Source organism: Ctenopharyngodon idella, chromosome 22 (genome assembly GCF_019924925.1).
Source record: "Ctenopharyngodon idella isolate HZGC_01 chromosome 22, HZGC01, whole genome shotgun sequence".
NCBI lineage: Eukaryota > Metazoa > Chordata > Actinopteri > Cypriniformes > Xenocyprididae > Ctenopharyngodon > Ctenopharyngodon idella.
In genome coordinates this window covers 14,934,265-14,962,184 of record NC_067241.1, presented here as the reverse complement: position 1 = coordinate 14,962,184, position 27,920 = coordinate 14,934,265, and the positions used below count along the sequence as shown (strand labels likewise).

The following is a 27,920-nucleotide window of genomic DNA, read 5'->3' as shown; positions in this document are numbered from 1 at the left end:
ACATATCCGATCTGTCTGCTTACATGGCAGACGCAAATGCACGTATCCAATTTATTTCCACATATGAATGAGGTCTGAAATTGATCTGAGAATATCGGAATCCATGAGCTTTTTTCCTGCTTACACGTTCGTGGGTCATATCCGATCTGAGCCACATGGGGGAAAATATCGTAATTAGGTTTATGTAATATAAATGCGGCCTTAGTGTGCTGCTGGGTTTAAATGAAGCGGTAATTGAAAATCAATGACAAAAGTGTTGAAAATGAACACAAAAATGCTGAAAGACGGTTTCAGATGGCAGTACCATGGTACTCTGATATATATCATGGTACTACTACTGAATGAATAATATTATCATGTACTAAGGTATTTGCCTGAAGTTCCAAGGTACCTCAAAGAATGCCATGAAATTACTTTGGTATTTGTTCAAAAAACATATTACCATGGTTCCATAGCCAAGAGACCATACCAGTAATACCATGGTACTTTCATGGTACTTTGGCGCTGAAATAACCAGGTCTGGCGCCGTGTGATGAGGCACACCTTAAGATAATGAAGCCTCGTCACCGCCGCTGTTAAATGCTGAGCGCGCCTCTCCTCGGGAGACCGGTCTTTTTCCCCTGTGCATGCTCGCTGGTATCCTCGTGGGTCCAGGAAGGGAGGGCGGAGGGACTCCCGCACCGCCATAGATGTGAGTCGCAGGACCCGCGGTCCGGAATGGAGAAGCATGCGTAACGCTGCCGACAGGTTAGGACGCCGGGCCGCTATTCCCCTCAGTTGTCATGGCCTAAAGAGGACGAGCCGCTGTGCCGAAGCCGTCACCCCTCGCGCCTTGGACCGAAGAGAGTGAGAAGCGCGTGCGGCCGTTTACACATTGAAGGAGTTGTTGTGATCATTGAGTTTATTAGTAAAGTCTTTTCATGTTTCTTCATCTTGTGAGTTTCTACTACGTTTGTTACAGATGAACCGACCCTCAAAAATGAGTACAAAGAGAAACGGATATGAACTTACTGGCGCTGCAGTCTTCTGGGGTACACGGGCTGGATAGTGAAATATGGCAGCCTCTCCCTCACCATCTGTGAGCCCGAGGCCACTACCACTGTTGTCCGAGTCCCAGAGCCAGAGACCATTCCATCTCCGGAGACGAAGCACACTGATAAGTCCACCCCAGAGCCAGGAGTGGACCGGGACCTGATAGATCTGTGGTCCGCGGATCCAGTTCCCACCCTCAAGTCCTCGTCGTCTTCGCGGGTCCTGTATGGAAATGACTTTCTTCTGTCTGTATCCCTTCCTGACTTCCTGATCCCGTCTCCATTGCTGATCACGGCCAGTCCTCTGGATCTGTCTGCACCACTGGTGTTGTTCAGCTCCTTGGCTCTGCCCCCGCCGCTCACTCCGTGCGGCTCATCTTCCCCGCCTCTGGCCTCCAGGCCCATGTCTCAACCTCGGCCTGTCAGCCCGTTGCTATCGCCTTGGCTCACTGCTCCCTCGTTGCCTCCGTGGCCCATCTGCCCTGAGACTCCGCTGGGCTCCCTCAGCACTTCAGGTCACTCCTTCCTTTCTCCGACCTCCCCGTCATCCTTGCTCGCCCTATCGTCGCCCCGGTCATCCGAGTCCCCGTCGCTGCCTCAGTACCACAAGCCAGCAGCTCAGCCCTAGTCTTCCAGCCCTTTGATGTCGCCCAGGTCCGTAAGTCGCTCTGCTACGCCGGTTCCTCATCTCACCATGGTTCCGCCTCCACCGATTGGTCCCAGGGTTCCATCCGCCCCTTCAATCAAGACTCCACCCTAGATCCTCTCACCGTCAGTGCCACAATGGTGCCTGTGCCTACCTACCCCATGCTCCATCACCAGCTCCACGCCCTCCACCGAAGCCTCCGCCATCTTTCCTCGTCCTGAACTTTTTCTATCATGGTGCGAGGTCACGCCTTCTGGAGGGGGGGCTTATGTCATGGTTATGTTCAGTTTAGTTCAGATTCTGTCATGTCTGTATTAGTTCTCATTTGTTTCTATGGCTACTCATTTGTTAATCACGTTCAGGTGTGCATGATTCAGTTCCTCATTTACTCTATGTATAAATATCCTGTTAGGTTTATTCTAATTTCGGTTCACATTACGTTTACACGTTGAAGGAGTAGTTGTGATCGAGTTGATTAGTAAATTCTTTTCATGTTTCTTCATTTTGTGAGTTTCTACTACAAAGCCTTTACGTTTGTGACAGTAGCATAGATGAGGCCAGACAAACTCAAACTAAAAGAGGGAGAGCTAAAAACAAGAGATAATGAGGTGCACAGCTGAATGGAATGATTAACTTAACTAGGTCACTATGGTAGCAAACTCAGGCAGAGAAAAGGTGCAAGCAGAAAACCAACTGAACATAACTGTGACAACTGGGATGCAAGGCTGTTATCGTTAATTAAAAAAAAACTTCTAAAATTAAAAAAAAGAAAGAACAAAGAACAAACCTAAACTAAATATGCACTAAAATGCTAACAAAAATTAATAAGGCCAAGATATCTTGTTTATGTGACGTTTATTATGTGAAGATAAAAGAGGCTTCTTGTTGGTAGTTTTCTTTCATTCTTCTACGGATGATGTCAAGAACATGAAGAGAGTTTATGGAACCTTTCCAGGAAATAAATTGGAAGAGAAAATCATTCACATACTACCAGAGTGACAGTCGGCTGTCGAGACACAAAGCATCGGTGCGTGAGAGAGTCTGCAGTGATGCTGCAGAACTGCGGATCCGTCCCAGCCTGCATGACTCAGAGCCGCGTGTCTCGCTGACGTGAGGGGGAATCGAAACAGCATGGAGATCTGATGGAGGCTGTTTCTCTTCAGACGGGATGAAAATCTGCTGCACACCAACCAGATTTCACTCACACACACACACCGAATATGCATAGCATGTTAAAGGAATAGTTTCTCCAAAAATGACAATAGAGTGGTGCAAGCATATTTTTATATGCCAAAACACAGAAATTAGTTCGCTTTTTAGCACTATCAGTTCCATCATCATCAATGTTTTTTTGAATGGGTTTTTGGTTAAATGCCTGAAATAAGGTCTGTCATGAACACTAGCACAAGATACGTTCACGTTTTATTCAACGACATAAAATACATCAGTAATACCTTATGATTTTTTAAAAGCTTTTACATTTCTTAAAAAAGCGGTTGCTAACAAGTGTCTAAATTGGTCTACTATGGAAGCTTGTTTCCGCACATGGTATAAAAAAATAAAGGATAATTGCAACTTTTTATACTGCCAATTCTGACTTTATAAATCGCATTTGCGTGGTATAAAGTTGGAATTGCGAGATAAAGAGTCACAATTACCTTTTTTTATTTTTTTTTCAGTTTTTATTCAGCTTCCATACTCTATTAACTATTCACTTTCACAACCTCATTGTGTTTATAATCATGCTCTTGCTAACTTTAAGGGATTTATTTTTTTGTATTTTAAATAAAGAGTTGTCGGATATCATAGCCTACGTTTAGCTTTTTGCTTCTTGTATTTAGGCTTCAAAATTCATAAAAGTTGTGTTAATTTTTCATGATGAACAAAATGTGTAAGAATCATTAACGTTTGTTGGTCACAGAGCTTATTTTCCGCTATAATCCAAAAGCCAATGGAAAAATCCTATTGGATTTTTGTCGAGGGAACCTGGAGTGACGCTACAAAAACACGTCATCACTGCAGCACTCTATGTCTGTTTTTCACACAAATCTATTTCATGGCTTCAGAAGAGTTGGAAAATATGCACTATTTTTAAAATACTTCTATGTTGCTTTTTTTTGTCCTTTTTGGAGTTTGACCGTGAACATATGAGGGTCAGGGTTTGACTCTTACCTCACTGCACTGCAGAACAAACCAGTCCCCTTGAGAAGTGAAACCCAACACATCCGGGCCTGACGAGAGACACGGGCACGTCCCAGCTGCTCTGATAAGGCTTCACCAATCCCGTCATGAATAGCAGATTCATCAGTTTTACGAGACGCTTCACGCCCAGTGGGTTTCAGAGATTTAAACTGCACTACATAAACCCGAGGACAAAGATTTACAGGAAAGTGAGATGAGTCACGATTACGGTGAATGAGGGGACTGTAATAGGTGCAGGCATTGCTGTCTGCTTTGATTTGTAACGTTGTGATCACAGAGGAATTTTCGAGGTGAAAACCTCTCTCGCACGTATACGCACATGCACGCTCTCTCACAGGAAATTAGAGTTAGAACGCTGACTCACATAAATGATCACTAGAAACATCTTCGGTTAAAGGCTTGCACCATGTTTTCTTAGAAGCATGCATACATGCAACATTTTTGCCTTTGTTTTGATAGTACAGCTGGAGAGAGGACAGGAAGTGAAGTGGGAGAGAGAGGGGGTCAGATCGGGAAAGACCACGAGCCAGGACTCGAACTCAGGTCACCTGAACTGCACTACATGTCGGAGTGCAAACCATGACTCTATATGACTCTATTTACAGGAACAGTTCAGCCAAAAAGGAAAGTCCTGTCACCATTTATTTACCCTCATGCCATTCCAAAACTGTATGACTTTCATCTGTGGAATGCAGGAGATGTTTAGCTAATGTTGATGCCTTTTTTTCCCACATAATGATTGGGGATGAACTCCAAAAACGAAAAAACAAACAAACAAAAAAAACATGTAAAAGTAGTCCAACTTATATGCATGAATAAAATGATATGCATATGGGAGTTTCCACCTCAGGGTATTTCAATAGTCTGCTTTAGACATTCTACTAACTACAAGTAACTTTGCAACTACATGTCAGCTACCTACCAGTCATTAGAGTAGGCTATTAGTAGACTGTCTGCTTAATTGCTAACACTTTATTTTGATGCTCCCCAACAGACATTCTGCTGACTATGGGCCATATCATACACCAGGCACAATGCGATACCAAGTGTGAATTCAGAAGACTTAAATACAGCACATAAGTAATGTGCACTATTGTATGATGCATTTATTGAACTTATGTGTCATTTTGAAGCTTGATATTCTCCTTTGGGGTTACTGTAAGGTTTTGTTATATGGAAAAGAGCTGTCTGAACTGGCAAAATATCTAATTTTGTGTTCCATGGAAGAAAAGTCATATAGGTTTGAATGCTATGATCTTAATTTTGTCATCATTTACTCACCAATGATGACACAATATTAAATTATTTGAGATGAACAAACATGACTATATTATTTTGTTTTCAGAATGTCTCAGTTTCTGAATGTCTTGTCTTTTCTCTCGTTTTCTCTCAGAATCCGGGAGACGGGCTCAAGCCGTGTGACCTTTTCTGTGGAAGTCACAGCTGATAGTCATGTCACTGTGATCAATACCTCTGTAATGCATTTCCCACACTGCTCTTCTATCTCTCTCTCCGAAGGCTCTTTGTCCCGGTGTCCATCTGCAGAGATTTCCTCCTCGCTCCGACACGACACTAATAATGAAGCATTTCATCTGCAGTCGCCTTAAATATTGCAGTAACTCCATGTGTCCATGTGACAGGACGGCTGTCAGTTAAGACTGATGTGTGAAAACACCTACTCCCTGGAAATGGAGAAGAAATGGGTAATTATTAAATGGTAATATACATTTCTTGTGGATTAAATTCAGGTCATACTAAACAACCCACATGCAAAAAAAAACAAAAACTGTACACTTAAAATTTATTATATAAATGTAAATATGTAAATACCAATAATGTTATTTCCTAAGGTATATTTAAAATATAGTTTTTTAGATTAAATTAAATTAAAATAAATTCACTGTTAAACTTCCATGCATTTAGCAATAGTAACATTTATATTAATGACAATCAACCATAAAGGCATTTTTTTTAATATAATTTTTTAAATAAATAACAAAAATTCGTAAATAAATAAACACAATAAGAGCTAAATTATATTTCAGAGCCCTGCAGCCAAAATATAGTAACATGATAGAAATGTGAACAATAATTGCTTGCAATTTTTCCACAACTCAATTATTTTTCTTCAAAAATATTACAACTCTGTACTGAATCTTCAAAGTCAGAGCCACTAGCACAAAGTTCTGTCATGAAACTCTAGATGGCACAGGCTGATAGGTCCTTAACTCAATCTGCTTGCAATCACATCAGGGCACAGCTGATTGGTTCCTGCTGTATCAGTAGCCAATGAGCTTGCTGCTCAACCTCCAAATACCTGTCAGCATTTGCTGTAGCAGTTGCAGCACGCTTTCAGAAACCCTCCACCTTCCCCAGCTCCACCTGTACAGATCTGCTACGGGTAATTCATGTATGATATAGCAGCAGCAACAATAACCAACAGCAGCAGCAATAACCACCAGCAGCTGCAGCAATAGCCAACAGCAGCAGTAATAACAAACAGCAGCAGTAATAACCAACAGCAGCAGTAATAACCAACAGCAACAGCAATAACCACCAGCAGCAGCAGCAATAGCCAGCAGCAGCAGTAGTAACCAAAACAGCTGTAATAGCCAACAGCAGCATCAATAACCAACAGCAGCAGCAATAACCCATAGCAGCTGTAATAGCCAACAGCAGCAGCAATAACAGCAGTAGCATAGCAGATCTATTTGGCCAAGACCAAACATATCAGCATTGCCACATTCATTACCATGCCAAACACTCCGAGAGTTGTCTTGACAGAAATTCTGTACATTAAAATAAACAATCTGTGATACACAGCATAGCCTTTATCTGTCAGGGTGCTGTTAGCTACATGTATTTTAATTCATGTCAGTCGAGACAGACTGTTACCACTGTTTACAAAGCTGGCTATTCCTATTTGTTTTGTGGAGATAGAAACTGCTGAACAGAAGCTGATAAAATCAGTACAACACACAGAAGAAGGTCCTCAGTTACTGACACAGCAGATTTCAGCTAAGCTGCTAGCTGTTAATTGCTTATTAACAACCGTAACATGAATGATTCCAACTTCGATCTTATCATCAGTCACAGACAATAAGAGAGTTGGTTCATATGCAGAATATATTAAGTTTTTGACAGAGATATGCTTGTTGGCTCGTAGTTTGTCGTGCTTGCCAAGTCAAGCGTCACTATTACTATAGTATTGCTTATACTTTACGCTTACAACCCCAATGACACCTCAAATTGTGTGGTTTATTAAGGAGAGGTGTGCTATTTTTTTCCTCAGTCATTGAGTCATTTATGACAAAAATGCAGCAGATTTACATTGAAAGAAGGACCTGAACATTATAGACCAGGGGGTCTCCAAACTCGGTCCTGGAGGGCCACTGTCCTGCAGAGTTTAACTCCAACCCCAATTAAACACACCTGAACCAGCTAATCAAGGTCTAACTAGGCATACTAGAAACTTCCAGGCAGGTGTGTTGAGGCAAGTTGGAGCTAAACTCGGCAGGACATTGGCCCTCCAGGACCGAGTTTGGATACCCCTGTTATAAACCCCTATCAACACCCCAAAAACTAGATAGCAACGCCCTGGCAACCACTCAGAACACTATAAAAACCACATAGCAATGACCTGGCAACCACTTCGAACACCCTAGCAAACACCAAAGCAATGACCTGACAACTGTTCAGAACACCTTAAAAACTACATAGCAACAGCCAATCAACCACCCAGAATATCATAGCAAACACATAACAACACCCTGGCAACCACTCAGAACACCCTAGAAACCACATAGCAACACCCTGGCAACCACTCAACACCCTAGCAGCTACATAGAAACTCACTGGCAACCCTTCAACACCCTAGCAACCATATAGCAATGCCCTGGCAACCACTCCGAACACCCTAGCAATCACCAAAGCAATGACCTGACAACTGTTCAGAACACCTTAAAAACTACATAGCAACAGCCGATCAACCACCTAGAATATCATAGCAAACACATAACAACACCCTGGCAACCACTCAGAACACCCTAGAAACCACATAGCAACACCCTGGCAACCCCTTAACACCCTAGCAGCTACATAGCAACACCCTGGCAACCCCTCAACACCCTAGCAGCTACAGAGCAACACCCTGGCAACCCCCAACACCCTAGCAACTACATAGAAATGCCCTGGCAACCCCCAACACCCTAGCAACTACATAGCAACACCCTGGCAACCCCTCAACACCCTAGCAGCTACATAGCAACACCCTGGCAACCCCCAACACCCTAGCAGCTACATAGAAATGCCCTGGCAACCACTCAGAACACCCTAGCAATCACACAGAAATGCCCTAGCAACCACCGAATGTAAAAATAAAACAATTCTTGATATATTTAAATGCACTCGAAAGAACATTAACATGAACTAATTTTCAAGGTGACCTCATAAGTTGAGTTACGGTTAGAGAAATTAATATTTCAAAATGTATCAGCTACAAAATATAGCACAAATTGTGAACATGATCCTAAAAACAATTCACCTGATAAATACGCACAGTCATTAATGGTCACCATTCAGGCTGTCAATCACAGACATTTCAAACACACGCAGCTTTGTGTGAAATAATCAGGTGTGTGATAGCGTGACAGCCGAATACCGCTATGTGAGACGGGAAATAATAACATAAGAATGAAGATTAACAGTCTTTGATTTAACCGTTCCCCATCCACCCACCTCGAGAAAACTTTAATCACGAAAGGTTAAAGAATATTAAAGTTGTGCAGCAGTAAATTAGCAGGAGAAAATTGAATCAACCGTGTGGATTTTAATACGGAGAGATGAGGAGCGAATGGGGAATCATTTCACTCATGACAATTTACTGAAGAAGGGAAAAAAGAAATATTGGACGAAATCTTTCTCTGCAGTATCTGCCTAAAAGCAGGTCTCGCCTCCCCTTCATGCAGTTTGGACAGGATTCATTAGGTCATTTCACGACCTTCCAGTGCCGCCCATATCTCAGCTTCAGCGCCGATAAAGAGCAACTCGGAACAAATAGGATTTTTTTTTTGTGGCATGCGGTCCCCTGATGAAACGCATTTGTTTCACCCTGCCTCTATCTGTTCCTGCAGAGATGGATTGACGGAGAGAGAGAGAGGGGGGGATATTCTAGGTGTTACCCCTGTGTCACAGTGGCAGTGCTCATTCTGGGAAATTTAATTATCGCCGCCAACAGTCTGAGGATCCGCAGCCGCACGAACTGTGTGTGTCACGAACATCAGCTAATGCAACACTCCTCGTCCGCCCCCTCCCACAGTCTGTGTCCTACTTCCATCATTAAAACACGCCGCGACAACACAACACAACACAGCTGACTGCGACAGGACGTGTGATTTAAACGACATACACCGGTTTATTTGATAAGTGTATAATCACATTAGCAAATATCCGCAAAAGCATTTACTAGAGTCTAAAGATATAAGTGGTGTGAAATATTGGGCCTGTTTACACCTTACTCTGATCGGATAGCTATCTAATTTGTTAAAACGGCTAAGTTAACCCTGTCAGTTTGATTTAGGGCTGTCGCTAACGATTATTTTGGTAATCAAGTAATTGGTCGATTATTTTGAAGAGTAATCGAGTAATCATAACAATGAGGCAATAATATTTGGTTCAAATAAAGTATCAAAAGCAAGTAATCATATGGTTTTATTGAAAAACACTGTTAAAATACATAATAAACAATTTTAATGATCATCTTATAGAGCTGCACGATTCTGGATAAAATGAGAATCGAGATTTTTTGGTTTCCAATAGAGATAACGATTCTCCCACGATTCTGAATATACAAGATAAACAATATAACATTATTTACTAAAGGTTCTGACAAAATATTAATTGCTGGAAAAATGTTTAATTAATTTGAATGGGTTATTTATTTATTTTTTTAAATGGTTTTGAATGAACTCAATGACTCAAATGTTTCATTACTGGATGAATCAGTGTTTTGAACAGATCTTTTGAATGAATGATTCAATGACAAATACATTTTTAACACTCACTTGTCCCCACCTAGCGTAAGATGTAACTGCTACAAGTTATTTGAAGAGCCAAGTTATTTTCAAAATGTGTTGATCGCTATCGTAGACATCAGTGTTTATATCTTAATTTTAAACTGAATATTTTGTAACATTTGTGTGGTTCAAAACTGCTCTCTCTGGCTCAGCCCAGAAGCACGAACACAGATTTCAATCTTCTGGTATGATTTTGTCAAAGGTTTAATGGACACGGGCGATTAATCATGCAGCTCTACCATCTTATGTACATTATGTACACATATGTATTTTAACAAATGCCTGCAGAGGGCTTCAACGGCCTGGTGTTGTTACACTTTACAGCAGATCAAATCCTTGTTTAAAATTGGCCAAACAACATTTAATTCAAATGTTCACTTAATCTTTAATATTTGGCGACTTCTTTATGATAGAAATGCTACAGCCACTTTCATTTCTTAAACAAGAACATGTGGACATGAAAACATGCAAACTCAGAGCGAGAGTTTAAACTTTTTATTCTGAAATCGCGATGAACAATTCGCATATTTAGAAACATATTGACGTATTCTCCTGTGTTGGCGTAGGTTTACAAATGATTTACCTTACAAATCTCATGAAATGGCGCACATTTTGTTCACAGATGAACATCATAAGCAACCCAAACTCACAGCATATGCAGTGACGGAGTTTGAAACGAGCTCCACGCATGTGAATGATAACAGTTCATGTGGAGCAGTATTTCCTGTGAACTGAGCCGTTCTGAGACACACTTAACCTACAAGTAGGTCTGCACGATTATCACAAAAATCATAATTGTCTATTATTCCCTTGAAATTGTAATTGCGTTGAATGATGTTTTGATTAGCTTTATACCATTGTTTGAAGCAACTGCATGACATATTTTTATATAAAAATAAAAAAACAAGCTGAAAACACTCTTCCTGAATTTTTTGGGCCATTTTCCTGGTTGCATTTGCACCATCAGTAGGATCTCTGAAGTGACGTAAACTGCGTTTGTTGTTGTGACTTTTATTTTGACAGCACGTTGAGTGGCTTGGTCCACTCAAAGTCGCGCTGTATTTTCTTCTTAGGTTAAGGTTGAGAGGTCCATCTATCACTGTTTTCCATGTTTGCAGAGTTAGTTTATGGAGTTAACATATAGGCTGTGTACACGGCTTTTTAAAAATGGCAGGTGATGGTGTTTCGTGTGTGTTCGACCAATCAGCGTACACTTACGTCACTGGTAGTTCCTTTTGTGCTGGGTTAGACCTTTTACACTCTGAAGTAGTCATGATTCGCCTCTTACAATGTAACATGCTCTGAACACACCTCTTAAGCACGCAGAATAATGTAAGTGGATATTTTTTTTGTAATCACGCCTTTGAACAATTACAAAATTGTGGCATCCGTAATTGCAATTAGAAATTCGATTAATTGTGCAGCCATGTAAATAATTAAAGTGCAAATATTAAACCTGCAGGGCTTATATTTATTTTATTGACTCGCAGTATTTGTGAATTCACAATAGCACTATGCTATAGTATGATTTTTAAACCTTTTTAATACATTGTGCAGCCTCTGAATGCGTTACTTCCGGTATTTTGCCAGTTACTCAACACAGGGAAATTGTAATCATTTTTTTAAAGTCGAGTACTCTAATTTAATCGAGGAATTTCAGCATGTTTCCTATAACAACGTCTGACGTTTATGTTTTACGTGGTGTGAGAAAGTCACAAAAACCACGCAAAATGAAACGGATTTCCAGAAATGCGATTTGAATAGGATTTCAAACCACATATGAATGTAACTCAAAACTGATTTGTAAAAATCACATTTCATGTGATTTTTTGTCATTCACACTTGCTAAATCTGATCGGATTTCAATTGGATATTCACAAAAAAATCGGATTTGGATTGACAGTCTGAACATAGCCTATGTGGCCAAACTTGCGACCGTGGTTCGCTAATGATGCTTTTTGGGAAACGCACCCCAGAATAGTTTAGCAACCACATAACAACAGCCTAGTAATTACATAAAAATACTGTGGCAACCACTCTGAATAACCTAGCAATGAAATAGCAACGCCTCATAATTATCTTTGCATGGTAACCGAAATGGCAAAAATCTTTGGAATTACGTGAATGTGAAAATCTGGTTAATGGTTAATAATGCCTGTTGTAAGTGAACCGCTTTAAATCTTTAAATTAATTACAAATAAACTAAACAAAAACTAAATAAAATAAAAATATTAAAAAAAAATTAAATATAAAATATTGACTAAAAATATTAACTAAATATTAACTATCCCAATTCTGGGATTCATAGAAAAACTGGCCCTTCAAACCAACCTTCAACAACCTGCACAACTCAGGCACCGGTCCCACTCAGGCCACACATGAGCAGGCCTGTGTGACCGTGATCCCCACGGACCGAGCCGAGACCACTATTATTAATTAATTGTCAGGCGAGGTAATGAGGTCTGAATGAGAAATCCTTGCTGAGCTTGTGAAGACATGTGAAATATGTGCTGGCTGAAGTAAAGTGACTGTCAGCAATACTGCAGGGACGCAGAGTAGAACGACCTCTCTATACGCTCTTACAAACACCTTCTCTTTAACCTGGGCCAATTTGTTCCAGGTACAGCGGCAATTTATCTGTGTCTGAAGGTATGGATGGACAGTGCTTGTGTATGTGCGTACCATGTTGTATGGTCAGCCAGGAAAAGATAGGAGACACTATAAATATACAAAATATACAATATGTCTTCTATTTTTCCTAGTCCCTCTCTGTCTCCCATCTTTTCCTTATCAAACATTAATTAATTTATTTAAATGTACTATATTGTATTTAAATTTAAATATATTTGAATAAATTAGTAATATTGTAATATTAATTGTAATTAATATTTTAAAATGTTACATTTACTTTACTTTAAATATTGAATAATTAAATGTACTATCATATATAATATATTTAAATATGGTACTTTTAAAACAAATTTAATTTAATAAAAATTAAAAAATATTTTATTATATTTACATAATTAAATGTACTATATCTATAGTACTATAGTAAATGTAATCATTTAAATATTAATTTAAATATATTTTATATGATATTTTATATGATATAATACATTGAATTATTTAAATGTAATAAAAATATAGATATATAGATATATATAAAATATATATATATAGATATATTGTTTTTAATGGGTCATATAATATTTTTTCTTTCATTTTTATTTCTTCCCTGAGCTTAACTGAAGGTTTCTAGCACCAAGAAAAGTCTTAAAACAACTCTTTTCTTTCTTAAAATCAAGGAAAAAAATCGACTTGCCATGATATGACCCCTCTTATGGAAGCTTGTTTTCGCCACTAAAAAAATAAAAAAAAATAAAAAAGGTAATTGCGACTTTTTATCTCACAATTCATTTTTTTTTTCTCAGAATTGCGTGATATAAAGTCAGAATTGTGAGATACAAAGTTGCAATTCTGACTTTTTTCTCGCAATTGCAAGTTTTTATCACGCAATTCTGACTTTTTTTCTCAGAGTTGCGAGATATAAACACAATTGCATCTTATAAAGTCAGAATTGCAAGATATAAAGTCAGAATTGTGATATAAACTCGCATTTTCGTGTTATAATGTCCAATTGTGAGGGAAAAAAAGAGGTTTCTTCTCAGAATTGCGAGTTTATGTCACGTAACTCTGACTGTACATCTCACAATTCTGACTATAACTCGCAATTCTGACTTTCCCAATTCTGACTTTATAATGAGTTTATATTTCACAATTCTGAGAAAAAAGTCAATATTGTGAGATAAAAAGTCGCAATTACCTTTTTTATTTTTTATTTCATGGCGGAAACAAGCTTCCATACCCCTCTAAATTTATGTAACATTTTCATGAATCCACCAGTCAAACAAAAAGCGCAGGTTTCATATACCACGGTGAAATGCCTCCAACTGGTTCTTTCTGTGTCCTTGTGCCCAGGATCCGTCCTCATAGCCAAAGCCTTGTGCCTTGTGGCATCGAACAACATAATTACAAATCAGGCCTCTCCAAGTCAGTGCCAGGGAAACGACACACACGCTGATAAAGATGACACAATGATGGGCCACCGGCTGACAGATAGTATACGCTCATGAATATTCATGACATTAGGGTCAGACACCTCACAGTAATACCAGGCTTCTTTCTGAAATGAGAAGACACAAACACACACACATAAATACACACCTCTCTTGAGAGATCAGGAGAGAGGACACACAAATTGAGAGAGCGCCAGTGATAGTGAGAACGTGCTAAATTCCGTGCCCTCATTCAGAGTTTTGATTGGTTGTTGTGTAATTTGACGGCTGAGTTATAATGACCCTCGTTATCAGTCCATCAGGCGTGCGTTTCCAAAAGGAAGCAATGACTACACAAACACAAACATGGCTGAATGAAATGGCTTTCGCTCCTCAATCACAGCTGCTTGATGATATTACACTAATACATATGCAGGGAATCCAGTCAATGCATTTAAATCGCATGCAATTTTACACACACTTTATAACACTCCTCCTGCTGAATGGAAAGAGTATTAAAGCAGCTGGTTTGGGAGCACTTGCAGGTAATAATCCTGCACCTAAACGAATAATAAAAATAAATAAGCCAAAAATAAAAATTCTGTCATATTTACTCACCCTCGTGTTTTCCAAACCCATGTGCTTTTACTCTCTCTGTGGAAGAAAAATAGAATTTTTGCAGAATCTTTTGAAACGGAATAATCTACACAAATTAACTGTGAAAGTGACTAGTAGTAGATGAGTTTACCTGTTAGGCTGATGATGTTTAATGGCCGAAAACCTCTGTAATCCCATTTAGACACTTGTTAGCGACTGCCTTTTTTAAGACAAGTATAAGATTTAAAAAAAAAAAAAATCACTGAGGGAATTACTGATGTATTGTATATCATAGGAAAAAAAACTAAAATATCTTGAGCTTGTATGAACCACAGACCTTATTTCAGGCATTTAAAAAACCCACTGACTTCAGGACGATGGAACCGGAAACGCAAAAATGCAAATTCATGGCTGCATTTCAAAGTCTTACCATAATACTGGATTTCAATTACAACAACCCACAAATCTCTAGTGATCCGAGTGCTTGAGGATTGACAGTGAATATCCAGCTTAAATATAACAGAATTATTGCACATAAAAATAACAAGGGCTGTCTGACTGATTTTAGAGTCATCATGACAACATGAATCTTGTTTTTGTTTTTTTTTGTATGGCAACAAAATCTTTTACAGTTTTCCAGGCAGCAGAAAATGAAGCACTTCAGAGAAAGAATCATCAGTCCTGGCCTAAACATTTTCCTCATTGCAGATCCAGTTTCATGTAAACTTACTTCTGCACTGCAAAAATAACTTTTTAATTATTCATTTGGACTTGATTTACAGTAAAATACATCTAAAAAATTCTCAAAACAAGATAAATCGCTTGTTATTTTAACTGGAAATTTACACCGATCAGGCATAACATTATGACCACCTTCCTAATATTGTGTTGGCCCCCCTTTTGCTGCCAAAACAACCGTGACCCGTCGAGGCATGGACTCCACTAGACCCCTGAAGGTGTGCTGTGGTATCTGGCACCAAGATGTTAGCAGCAGATCCTTTAAGTCCTGTAAGTTGCGAGGTGGAGCCTCCATGGATCGGACTTGCTTGTTCAGCACATCCCACAGATGCTCGATTGGATTGAGATCTGGGGAATTTGGAGGCCAAGTCAACACCTCAAACCATTCCTGAACCATTTTTGCTTTGTGGCAGGACGCATTATCCTGCTGAAAGAGGCCACAACCACCAGGGAATACCGTTTCCATGAAAGGGTGTACATGGTCTGCAACAATGCTTAGGTCGGTGGTACGTGTCAAAGTAACATCCACATGGATGGCAGGACCCAAGGTTTCCCAGCAGAACATTGCCCAAAGCATCACACTGCCTCCGCCGGCTTGCCTTCTTCCCATAGTGCATCCTGGTGCCATGTGTTCCCCAGGTAAGCGACGCACACGCACCCGGCCATCCACGTGATGTAAAAGAAAACGTGATTCATTAGACCAGGCCACCTTCTTCCATTGCTCCGTGGTCCAGTTCTGATGCTCACGTGCCCACTGTTAGTGCTTTCGGTGGTGGACAGGGGTCAGCATGGGCACCCTGACTGGTCTGTGGCTATGCAGCTCCATACGCAACAAACTGCAATGCTCTGTGTATTCTGACACCTTTCTATCAGAACCAGCATTAACTTCTTAATTTGAGCTACAGCTCGTCTGTTGGATCGGACCACACAGGCCAGCCTTCGCTCCCCACGAGCATCAATGAGTCTTGGCCGCCCATGACCCTGTCGCCGGTTCACCACTGTTCCTTCCTTGGAGCACTTTTGATAGATACTGACCACTGCAGACCGGGAACACCCCACAAGAGCTGCAGCTTTGGAGATGCTCTGACCCAGTCGTCTAGCCATCACAGTTTGGTCCTTGTCAAACTCGCTCAAATCCTTACTCTTGCCCATTTTTCCTGCTTTTAACACATCAACTTTGAGGACAAAATGTTCACTTGCTGCCTAATATATCCACCCACACTAACAGGTGCCGTGATGAAGAGATAATCAGTGTTATTCACTTCACCTTGTCAGTGCTCATAATGTTATGCCTGATCAGTGTACATCGCAATGAACAACTGGCAAGCCCCGCCCACAGTGAAATCTCATTGGTCCAAAAATCCAAACCCATAAAGCTGCATATTAAACACCAGATGTTCTGATTGGTTGTTGTACGTCACCCAGCATGTCGCTTTCAGCGTAGAAAGACAATTGATTTATCGTGTCACACCTGTTTTAGTTAAGTCATGTTTAGTGTGTAAATCATACGAATATTCATTACAACAGAATGAACAGGTCACACCTATTTTATTTGCTGGTCCTCAACTTTTCCCAATGCAAAAGACTGTGTGAGATAATGTTATTGCTGTGCTTGAGTGGTTATGTGGTAAACAGTATGTGTGTTTGTGTACAGGTTTGGCCATACTTGTGAGGGCCAAGTCACTTGTAAAGTGAAATATTATGACCACCGACTAGTGAGGACATTTTACTAGTCCTCACTAGTTAACAAGCCCATAAATTGGACAAAACATGTTTTTCTTTAAATCTAGTGTTTTGCACATGTTTCTGTGATGGGTAGGTTTAGGGGTAAGGGTTGGGTTAAGACACAGAAAATATCATTAAACTGATTTAAAATCATTGGAAATCTATGCAATGTCCTTACTAGTATAGTGAAACAAATGTGTGTGTGTGTGTAATGTGCTGAATACAGATGAGGGGACTGATCATTTGCGTGGTGCAGATAAAGCGCTCAGCGACTGTGGCATTTAAGCAGGTCAAGAGCACTGACCTCAGCTGCCTAAGACGAGAGGAGAGCGGAAACACACACACATGCTCACAATCTCTCACGCTGCTTGTGTTTTTCACAAATAGATGGTCTGCACACACACACACACACACACACATATCTCTGTCGTCTTGATTTATTGAGTGTGTTCAGTGTCATGAGTCACTGTAGCCCCTCTAAGATGTTTCTCTCTCTGTCTCATCCATCGCTACCATTAGCATATAAATATTTAGTTTTGAAAATAAAAGTACCAATTGGGACTAGAAAGGGTTGTACAGTCTGATGCCACTGGGAAAACTTCACATAGGTGCGCAGACCGTATTAGTATAAATCTCAAAAAGATGATGATGATGGTCCACATAAAAAATAATACAAGTCACTTTCTATTAGGAGAAGAAACAAACGTTTCACAACTCGGCCTTCTACCGTGTGTCGTCAATCAATTCTTGATGTCGTCTATCAATAACATTACCATAACGTCATCATATTATGTTCAAAATTAATACCAAAACTAAAATCAACAAGACTATTACAAAAAATCCACACACAAAATAACAATATTATTCACAAGTACATAATATTTCAACCACTGTAAACCAGTCTTTTCACAAATGACAGAAGTTATTATTAATATTAATTACCTGGCCATTAGGGGTGTAGCGATACATGTATTCGTCATACCGTACGGTACAGACGTCACGGTTCAGTGCATACAGTCAGGCGACGAATACAGTCAGTCACGGGCAATCCACACTCCAAACCAGAAGGGGGCGAACACGGTAATGCAACAACTTTAAAAAGAGTAGAAGAAGATTCAAGATTATTTTGCTTACACTATTGGCAGATTATTTTGCTTGTTTTAAGGAAAAACATTTAATTTTGATTTTAATTTTTTTCTGAAAACAAGACAACAATTTTTACTTGTCCAGAAAATGCTTCTTGATTTAAGAATTTTTAGATATTTGGACTAGAAACAAGACAAAAGCATTTTTTTTTTTTTTTTTTTTTAATTTGTTCCCAAAAGGTGTTTCATGTTGACTTTGAAACCTTATTTCAGCAAAGCATCATGAGAGGTTTTTAACCAGCATCTCTGTCCTTGACTTGTTAAGCTCACTCATATCTCAATGTTTGCCCACAGCGTTTATAAACCTTCATCATTTCACTTACAGTATGAACAGGAGACGAGGAGCCGCGGCGCTGAGCGCTCATCTGACACTACAAACTCAACACATTGCGGAACTCCCCCAGTGAGAGACATTTGAGCTACATCTGGTGGTCTCGCCTCATTGGCTTGATAGAATACTAATAAAAGCCATATGACAACAGCATACCAAGTATGCAATTAATATTCTAAAATATTCTACCGCGACATGTGGCGGAGACCTGTTGGAGTCGCGTTCCACGCCGGACTGACAGCTCTGTCTGTGTGGCAGCGAAAAGACGTCCTTATTAACCTTTATTACAGCAGACACACATCCACACAGACATGGACACATACAGCTTCAATGCAAACAAGAATGTTCGGACTATTTACTATTTATTCGAACTATTTATGAATTACACAGAATGTATGTTGGCACAATATCCAAATTTTACTGTGCACAACTGTTGCAATTCATAATTTCAGTTATGTGACTGGAGGGCAAATTATCTATAGAACTGCAGCACAGGCCTGTCAATTTCAAGCCATGAATATTTAGATCAACTATCAAAGGAAGAAAAACAAAGATATGTGAACAAACTGCAAGTCTGGGACACCTGCATTGCGATCCATATACAGCACCAGCCACGGTATTTCAGTCACTAAAAACAGCAGGACATTCTAAAACGCTTAACGTAAAAAACACTTAACATGCTTTAATGTACGTGGACAGTGATATCAAAAGATCAAATTCAATATACACCTTACTGATGATGCATATTACATACACGTTATTGTGTATACTTCTAATGTAACTGGCTTAGTACATTAGTAGCTACTTAGTACAAACCTGGTAAAAAAATAACTGGTGGTCAGTGGAAGAAAGCCTTGTTTTGGCCTCCAGATTGGGCATTCCTATAAAGGTTTTTGTGTCATGTGAAAACTGTGAATAGTGACACTGACACCCACAGGACTGTATTCAAATCCCTACCTAGATAGCATTTATCACAGGCAAACTATATTATGCTACTTTCTAAGATACCTTGTTTTGGCCAAAATCTGAAGGAGGTAATCTGTGAATGCATAGTAAAAAGCTATGCAAATGCAAATAAATACATATGCAATACATTTCATTCATATGCTAACAGAATCAGCTATTAGTATATTGCGTTTGAGTGGATTAATGGTTGTTAAAGTTACCATGAAATCATGTTCCAAATCAGTCACTTATGTGTCTTAAAGGGTTAGTTCACCCAAAAATGAAAAATCTGTCATTTATTACTCACCCTCATGTCGTTTCACACCTGTAAGACCTTCGTTCATTTTCAGAATACAAATTAAGATATTTTTTATGAAATCTGATGGCTCAGTGAGGCCTCCATTGCCAGCAAGATAATTAACACTTTCAGATGACCAAAAAGCTATTTAAAACAGTTCATGTGACTACAGTGGTTCAACCTTAATATTATAAAGCAACGAGAATACTTTTTGTGCGCCAAAAAAACAAAATAACAACTTTTAAACAATATCTAGCAATGACCGATTTTAAAACACTGCTTCGAAGCTTTACGAATCTTTTGTTTCAAATCAGTGGTTCGGAGCGCCAAAGTCACGTGATTTCAGTAAACGAGGCTTCGTTACATCATAAGTGTTTCACAATTTCAATAGTTCACATGACTTTGGCAGTTTGATACTGCCAAAGTCACTGAGCCATCGGATTTCATCAAAAATATCTTAATTTCTGTTCCGAAGATGAACAAAGGTCTTACGGGTGTGGAACAACATGAGGGTGAGTAATAAATTACATAATTTTCATTTTTAGGTAAACTAACTCTTTAAATTATAGTTATGAAAAGTTAACAGTATAAATGTGTCCCACAAAATCATACATTGTGTCTCAGTTTGGTCTTAAACATCCAGCAAGTTTCTTTTCAAGCACAATGAGAGCAGACGCTTCGTGCCTAGAGAGATGGCCTAGATATGAGCATAATTAATGATTTGGGTGGCTTTTTATTTGCATACCCCTCTATTTTCCATAAAATACATATGTATATGTACATGTTTGTCATTTTCATGTCATTAAAGGTGCACTAAGGACGTTTTTGTTTGTTTTGCTGGCCGATTAGGCTGGACTAAATATAGCTTGGGTCCCTCCTCCATTGTAAATCTATGAGATTTTTGCACCGTTTTACATCCACCATTCCTTAGCAGTCTAAAATAACAGCACACCTGTCCAGAACAAGACAACAAACAAGATGATTTGAGGAATTATTCAAATTATGTGCAAAAAAGCCATGCTCTACTGTAGCTCAAACGGTAGATCATGGCGAAAGCAACCACAAATTTAAGTGAGTTTAAGCTTAAGACAAGAAAAAGCGGCTGTATGTAAGAATGTTCGTGTAGGCCTATTAATTACTTATGCGTGAACAGCTTGTAACAAAACTTTAAAAACGAGACCCCCGACTTCCTAGGTTGTCTGAATGACTGTAGACTGATTTTTATGTGAAGGACTAGTGACTCGTTTTTCGCCGGGAAATTCAAAAGGATGTGACGGTTACGCGCGCTCCCGAGAACCTCTCTCTCACGAAATGAATGCTTACAATATTCAGGATAATGCCGAGAGAGACATTCTGTACTGTACTGTCAATGTTTCAAGCAAAAAATGGATTAATTCAAGATATAGTCAGATATAGTCTAGGTCTCAAATATACTTTATAATCAAACTATCATAACAGTGTAATTTTAATTACCTCATCTGTCGTTATCATGCCGGGGAATTGCAGAGATGGTTCAAACATCTACATCGCTGATCCTTTCTTAATTAACGTTTTCTGTTATTTTTGTTGTTTATTTTGTTATTGACAGGAAAGCGCGCTGCGCATATTTACATATTCATCTAACCGTCGTTCTCAGCAGTGGATGGCGTCGGGATGTTTGTTAATAGTATACCGCTGCAAAGGTATTTCCAACTTCTATATACTTATAAATGAAGAATGAAAAAGAACTTCGCCGTGGGGCCTCGAATCACGTTCAGTCTCTTGTACCTTCCTTAGTTTGAGGAACTTCGAGCATGAGCAAAACGTTTCTGGCTGCAGTTCACTTAACGGCCACCGGTGCCGCTAATAACAAGGGTTTCTGACTTCTACATAAATAGCCCCTTTAATAACTGATACCAAATTTAATACTTGATATTAGTACTACTAAATCACAAACCGTATGAGCAATAGTTGTTCTTGAATTAACAAATACAATAATAAAAAGTGAAATGTAAGGTGTATAAATCAGAAAGTAGCTCATGATGTTTTGTTTTCCTTGCTGAACAGAAACAAGCCATGCATGAGACACATTTCAATCAGTCACATCAAAGCATTTTAAACAAACATTTTCAATTTCATTTTATGCCTTTCAGTGCCGTTTCAATGAATCCTTCAGGTGGATCCAGAGGGAAAAGGCACGTGGCGTTCCCAGCAAACCCCCAAGCATTTCGGCTCTCAACTTCCATTATCCGTCCTCGTCCCCTGGGTAAGCTGGAACACTATTGCAGAGAGAAACCATCAATGCTTCAGACGAAACAGGGCTTTGTCTGAGTTTGACGAACAGCTGGCATCCGTCATTCCCGGCACACATTACGGATCTAAAGTATTGTTGGATTGAAATAATTTGGCATAATTGAGATATAACAGTGGCTATTTGCATTGGTTAGCATTCAAAGAAACGCTTGAGCACCTGGGGTAAATCCAGCGCTGACCCCTTTTAGTAGCAAGTTAAACCGGATCAAGCGACAGGCTTTTTCCAATGTGCAATGAGCCCATGACAGACCGTCAGTCTCTCTGTCTGTCAGCAAAGCTTCCTTATCAGTGGCGGATTCACACACTGTCATAAAATGGCATAGAGGTGGGAAGGCAATCATCCGTGAGCAGCGGCTCTTTGAAAATCCAACATTAACTCTTGAAAAGTTCAGGGGGAAAAAAGGTTTTATTCAAGTTTCATTCAGCTCAGTATCAAACTGAATGTTTAATATAGTCTCACTCTCAGATAGCATACCTACAGATAGTTCAGATTCATATTTATTCATGACCATTTTAATTAAAACCTTTTTGTATCAAAATATTAGGAAAAATAGCAATGTAAGACAGCAATGTTTTTAAAGGATTAGTTCACTTTCAAATGAAAATTAGCCCAAGCTTTACTCACCCTCAAGCCATCCTAGGTGTATATGACTTTCTTCTTTCTGGTGAACACAATCAGAGAAATATTAATAAACATCCTGACGCATCTGAACTTTATAATGGCAGTGAGCGGGATGGCACACAGCTCCGGAGGGGAATTAATAAAGTCCTTCTGAAGCGAAGCAATGCGTTTGTGTAAAAAAAAAAAAAAAAATCCATATTTAACAAGTTATAAAGTAAAATATCTAGCTTCCGCCAGACTGCCTTGCGTATTCTACTTACGAAGAAAGTGTAAAACTCTCGCTGTTCAAAAAGCTTATGCTACGTCCTACGCCTTCCTTATTCAACTTACGGAAAAAACGTAACTGACGTGACACCAGTTCTGTTTTTTTTCGTAATATGAATACGGAAGGCGGTCTGGCGGAAGATAGATATTTTACTTCATAACTTGTTAAATATGGATTTTTTTTTTTTTTTTTTTTTTTTTACACAAACGCATTGCTTCACTTCAGAAGGCCTTTATTAACCCCCCGGAGCCATGTGGAGTACGTTTATGATGGATGGATGTGGACGGAAGCATTTTCCCTCTCGAATTGAGCTTAGTTTTAACAGCAGATGGCGCTCTAGGCTGGTTTTTAACCGCATACAAAGGTTCATGAAGATTCGCTTAAACCTTTTTGAACCTTATGAATGATTATTTTAGGCCTAAGTGGTGTGTGTAAAGGAACTGGAAGCAAGCAGAGTGTGATCGGTTTCTAAAGCACGTAGTGCCATCTGCTGTTAAAAAACTAAGCTCAAAATCGATTCGGGAGAGAATTGCGATACATCGGAAAATATCAGAATCGTTCCAGATTCTTTGTATCGCGAATCGAGAAACGATGTATTGTCCCAGCCCTGCTCATTTAGCTGATTAATGAGACAGACAGACATGTGCGATCAGACTACAATTCTCATCAAGGCCGTAACCATGTCTTGATCATTTGGGGTCTAATTTTTTAAAAGCATAAAGAAATAGAACAGAATTAGGATTTTGTCATCTTAACAACATACAGAGTGCTGTGTAATGGAGTGCAGCAGAGCAGTGCAAGAATTTCAAAAATTGGAGGGGCAATTTGGCCATTTCTAATTATTGGGGGGGGGGGGACTTGTTTTTCATCATTCTGTGATACCAAGAATGACAAATTCATAGAAAAAACATCAATTACTCACCTAATGCACATCCTTTGCTCTTCATTATGTTGCATTAGGGCTAAAACGTTTCCTGCCTTTGTAGAGAAATACATTATCAAGTAAAAGCATGAAAAAATCAATTGAACGCACATCATGGTGTAATTATGATTTCCAGAGGACTGGAATGCAGCATTAATCACTTTACATGTCAATCAGCCAGTCTAAGTGGGTGGAAGACTTAGCTTGCATATTGTTATTGTGTATTTATATGTACTGGTTCAAGTAAAGGAGATCTTTCCAACTGGTCTTAGGTGACTTTCAGCAATAAAGCAACTGAACTGACTGAAGTGACCCTTTGTTTTTTTCCTCTTGTGTTTTTACTGTCTTTCTAGGTCAGCTGCATCTGCAGGACTCATCTGAACCGACGCGTGAGTGCTCTCCTGTATTATTTATCACCATTTCGAGAACAACTAAAATATCTCAGCAATGCCGTAAAATGTTCAGAAGCACGAAAACAACATGAAACGTAATTTCCTTGTGATGTACATTGATTCCAACCAAAAGCATTGCCAAAAAATGCCATTCAATCACAAAGTCATTTTTTTGCACTGAGAAATGATGCACAAAAACACCATGAACATATATTAGTAAAGTAAGTATAGTCTGTTTTGATTTCATGCCATGGTTAAGCCTTACAAAACAGCCCTGAAAATGTCTGAATATCTGTTATTAGGAACAAAATATGTGCATTTACTTGAATTTTGACACTGATAAATCTCTGTACAAACAGGCAGATAGAAAAAAATGTATCTGACTTCCAGCAGCACATGTAGGTCAGGTGACCTTCAGGAAGATGGAAACGTATTGCTTCATTGCCTCCTGAGGTCTCACACTGAACCCTGGTCCTGCTACGTTTCCCACCCAAACGCGAGGCTCTGAATGGATGAACGGCGCCGTTTGTGAAGGTTATAGACAAAATGCTCCTTGAATAATTATGTCACAGCGGACCTGCTCCAGATCTTTCCAGCAACAATCCTCTATTGCATGACAAAAAACAACTGATGTCCAGACAATTTCAGGCAATTTTCGAATCAGGTCAGTGTGATTTTTTTTCTGTGAAGAGATATTAGGAGGGCTGAAAAGTTTTCCAAGGTGACATTACAGGGATAATTTACTGTAGCAGCTAGAGTTGTACAATGTCTGCACCAAAGAGGCATTAAAAGTGGTGTGTTTTGGGATGTACAATGTACCAATGAACAAGGATCTTTTCAACGCTGGATTTTCACAAAGGTTGATTTTGAAACATATAAGGCTGAACACCACTACTGACAGTTTCTGGCTTTTACAGTGCGTGAGATTGTCCTGTTTTGTTGTTGCCGCCAGTATGCCGGAGCATGAGCTCTTGAAGCTCCACCCTCTTCTTGAAAGTGGGCTGGGAGCTGCAGCTCATTTGTATTTAAAGGGACACACACAAACGGCACGTTTTTGCTCACACCCAAAAAGGCAATTTTAACATGCTTTAAGAAAATTATCTGTGGGGTTTTTTGAGCTAAAACATCACATACACACTCTGGGGACATTAGAGACTTATTTTACATCTTGTAAAAAGGGGCATATTAGGTCCTTTTTAAGACATTTTTACGTTTCGAGTTACAAAATTAATTTATGTTAAAAATAATTCTAAAATAAAATATAAATGAAAACAATGTAAAATAATAAAATGACAACATTAAATATAAAAACAGTTTGCAAATCTTAGTTTATGTTCATGCCTTATAAATGAACAAAAATGTATCTACCGCAAGCAATCATGTAATTTTTATGCGCATCTTGTTTTCTATGCACCATTTTTATGTGAAATCCCAACATTTGCATAAAAATATGAGGATAGAAAGCCAGCTACTGATAATCTTCACCTCCACCAAAGCTTTGAAGTCTCATTCATGTTCAGATTCTCGTTCAGTTTCTCACTTGTGCTGTAAACAAATGTGACCCACCAATTCAAATATGAAGAAAGATTAAAAAATTATATATAAATATATATTATTGGAGCCATGTTGTTCTATACACTCTTAAAAATAAAGGTTCTAAAAAAAAGATGGTTTGTTTCACAGCAATGCCATAGAAAAACCATTTTGGATCCCCAAAGAACCTTTCAGTGAACAAGAATTTGTTTTTTTCTTAGTATCAAGATAATTTTAATACTATAAGGAACCTTTTGTGAAATGGAAAGGTTCCATGGATGTTAAAGGTTCTTTATTACTTTATTTTTTTAAATGTAAGAAAGAAGGCATGACATTTCTTCGAAAATAACACAATAAAAGCCTGAAACACGATAAGAGGTGAATGATGACAAAGTAATCATTTAAGGGTGAACTGTTAGCTCTTTAAAGGCCTCTTGGAAAACTTTCAGCTCCAGACTGGCAACCTCACTAAAACTCCCAAAGACCTTGAGGAAGTATGAAGGATGTGTGGACGATCTCCCTCGGCTGTACTTACAAGGGAGGTGCTGACATTCATAGAAGACATTAATAAGGATGGACGCGAGCAGGAGGAGGCTCGAGTGATGAATGAACGGAGCGCTGAGAGACTCCTGCACATTTAGACTGATGTGGAGCTCTTGATCAATGCTCCTCCACACCGTCTCTCTGACAGCAGATACACAATCGGCCGCGCCGGACAACCCCATTGTTTAAATGGAGTGACGCGTCATTTGCGCTGCGGTAAAGGTTAACGACGAGAGAATCACACACCAAATTATCAATTAATCTCTAAGCACATTTATTCTTTCACCTGTGTCCTCTCTTTCTTTACATCTTCGCCTCCTTTCTCTCTCTCTTTCCGTGTTTAGCTTCAGAGTGTTTTTTTTTTTCAGGCCGCGTAATTTGTCGGCTTTATCTTGTTGGAGGGATTGAGCTGGCTTTGGGGAGCATGCTTAGATACCGGCTACATCCATTATCTGTCAGGGGATAACCTGATTCAGAGCGGCTGCTGCCAGACATACAAAGACAGACAGAGAAAGAGAGAGAGAAACAGAAAGACAGGCCTTGTTCCGTGTTTAATTGTCAAGCTGATCAATTAAAAACAGACTCGCAGATCGCCGCGACATAACTCTTCAACAAAAGTGACAAAAACATGATTATGGCAGGAAAAAGCAGCTGCACTGGATACAATCACACTGATAGAGATGATGAGGAACACATCCGCTCACAATCATTCATTACCTGCGTGTAACAATGAACAAAACGGATAGCTCTGATTCTGGATGCTGATTGGTTAGAATTTCAATTATGCTAAAATACACAACAAAGTAACAAACACCGGTTCACTATACAGTGCATCACACAATGGAACTTTTTCCTTTATACACCATCTTTTTAACAAAAATGTAACAACACTTTACAATAGAGTTCAATTTGTTAACCTTAGTGCTTTAGGTATCATGAACTAATAAAGTAAAACACTTTTTGTTAATCTTAGTTAAAGGTGCAGTAAGCGATTTCTGAGAAACGCTGTTCGGACCGAGCACCACAACACACTTGTGATGGGGGAGGATGTGAGGGTAAGCCAATCAGCAGTAGGGGGCGTGTCCACTCATGATGGGGAAGGAGAGAGAGTGAGTCAATCAGCAGTAGGGGGCGTGTCCACTCATGATGGGGGGGGGAGAGTGAACCAATCTGCAGTAGGGGGTGTGTCCACTCATGATGGGGGAGGAGAGAGTGAGCCAATCAGCAGTAGGAGGCGTGTCCACTCGTAATGGGGGAGGAGAGAGGGTGAGCCAATCCGCAGTAGGGGGCGTGTCCAGTCATGATGGGAGGGGAGAGAGTGAGCAAGAGGGAGATTTGAAGAAAGACTGTAGAAAGAGAGATGGCTGAGAGACATTACAAATGAGAAAAGCTCAGAGGAATATCACTGGAAAAAGAAGGGATGTGATCAGACAAGAGCTTTAAGAGCCGCGTTAATATTAGAAAAACTTTCCTGCGCTGGAGAGACTTCATACGTGAGTAACAATCAACTCTTGCTTGTATATATTTTGTATATATGTTCATTTTTTGTTCTTCTTTGTTG

The 27,920-nt window shown here is 39.4% G+C and overlaps 2 long non-coding RNA genes across 2 annotated transcripts; one reads left to right on the top strand and one right to left on the bottom strand.

Moving 5' to 3' along the window:
• The first annotated feature begins 45 nt into the window (after positions 1-45).
• On the top strand, positions 46-25,837 carry LOC127505509 (uncharacterized). Its single transcript, XR_007927726.1, has 4 exons — positions 46-5,582; positions 21,923-22,035; positions 24,245-24,280; positions 24,643-25,837. It is a non-coding gene; the product is annotated as an uncharacterized LOC127505509 (long non-coding RNA).
• On the bottom strand, positions 14,498-21,516 carry LOC127505510 (uncharacterized). Its single transcript, XR_007927727.1, has 3 exons — positions 21,264-21,516; positions 18,014-18,163; positions 14,498-14,828 (listed from the first exon to the last, which is right to left on the bottom strand). It is a non-coding gene; the product is annotated as an uncharacterized LOC127505510 (long non-coding RNA).
• Positions 25,838-27,920: the final 2,083 nt, after the last annotated feature.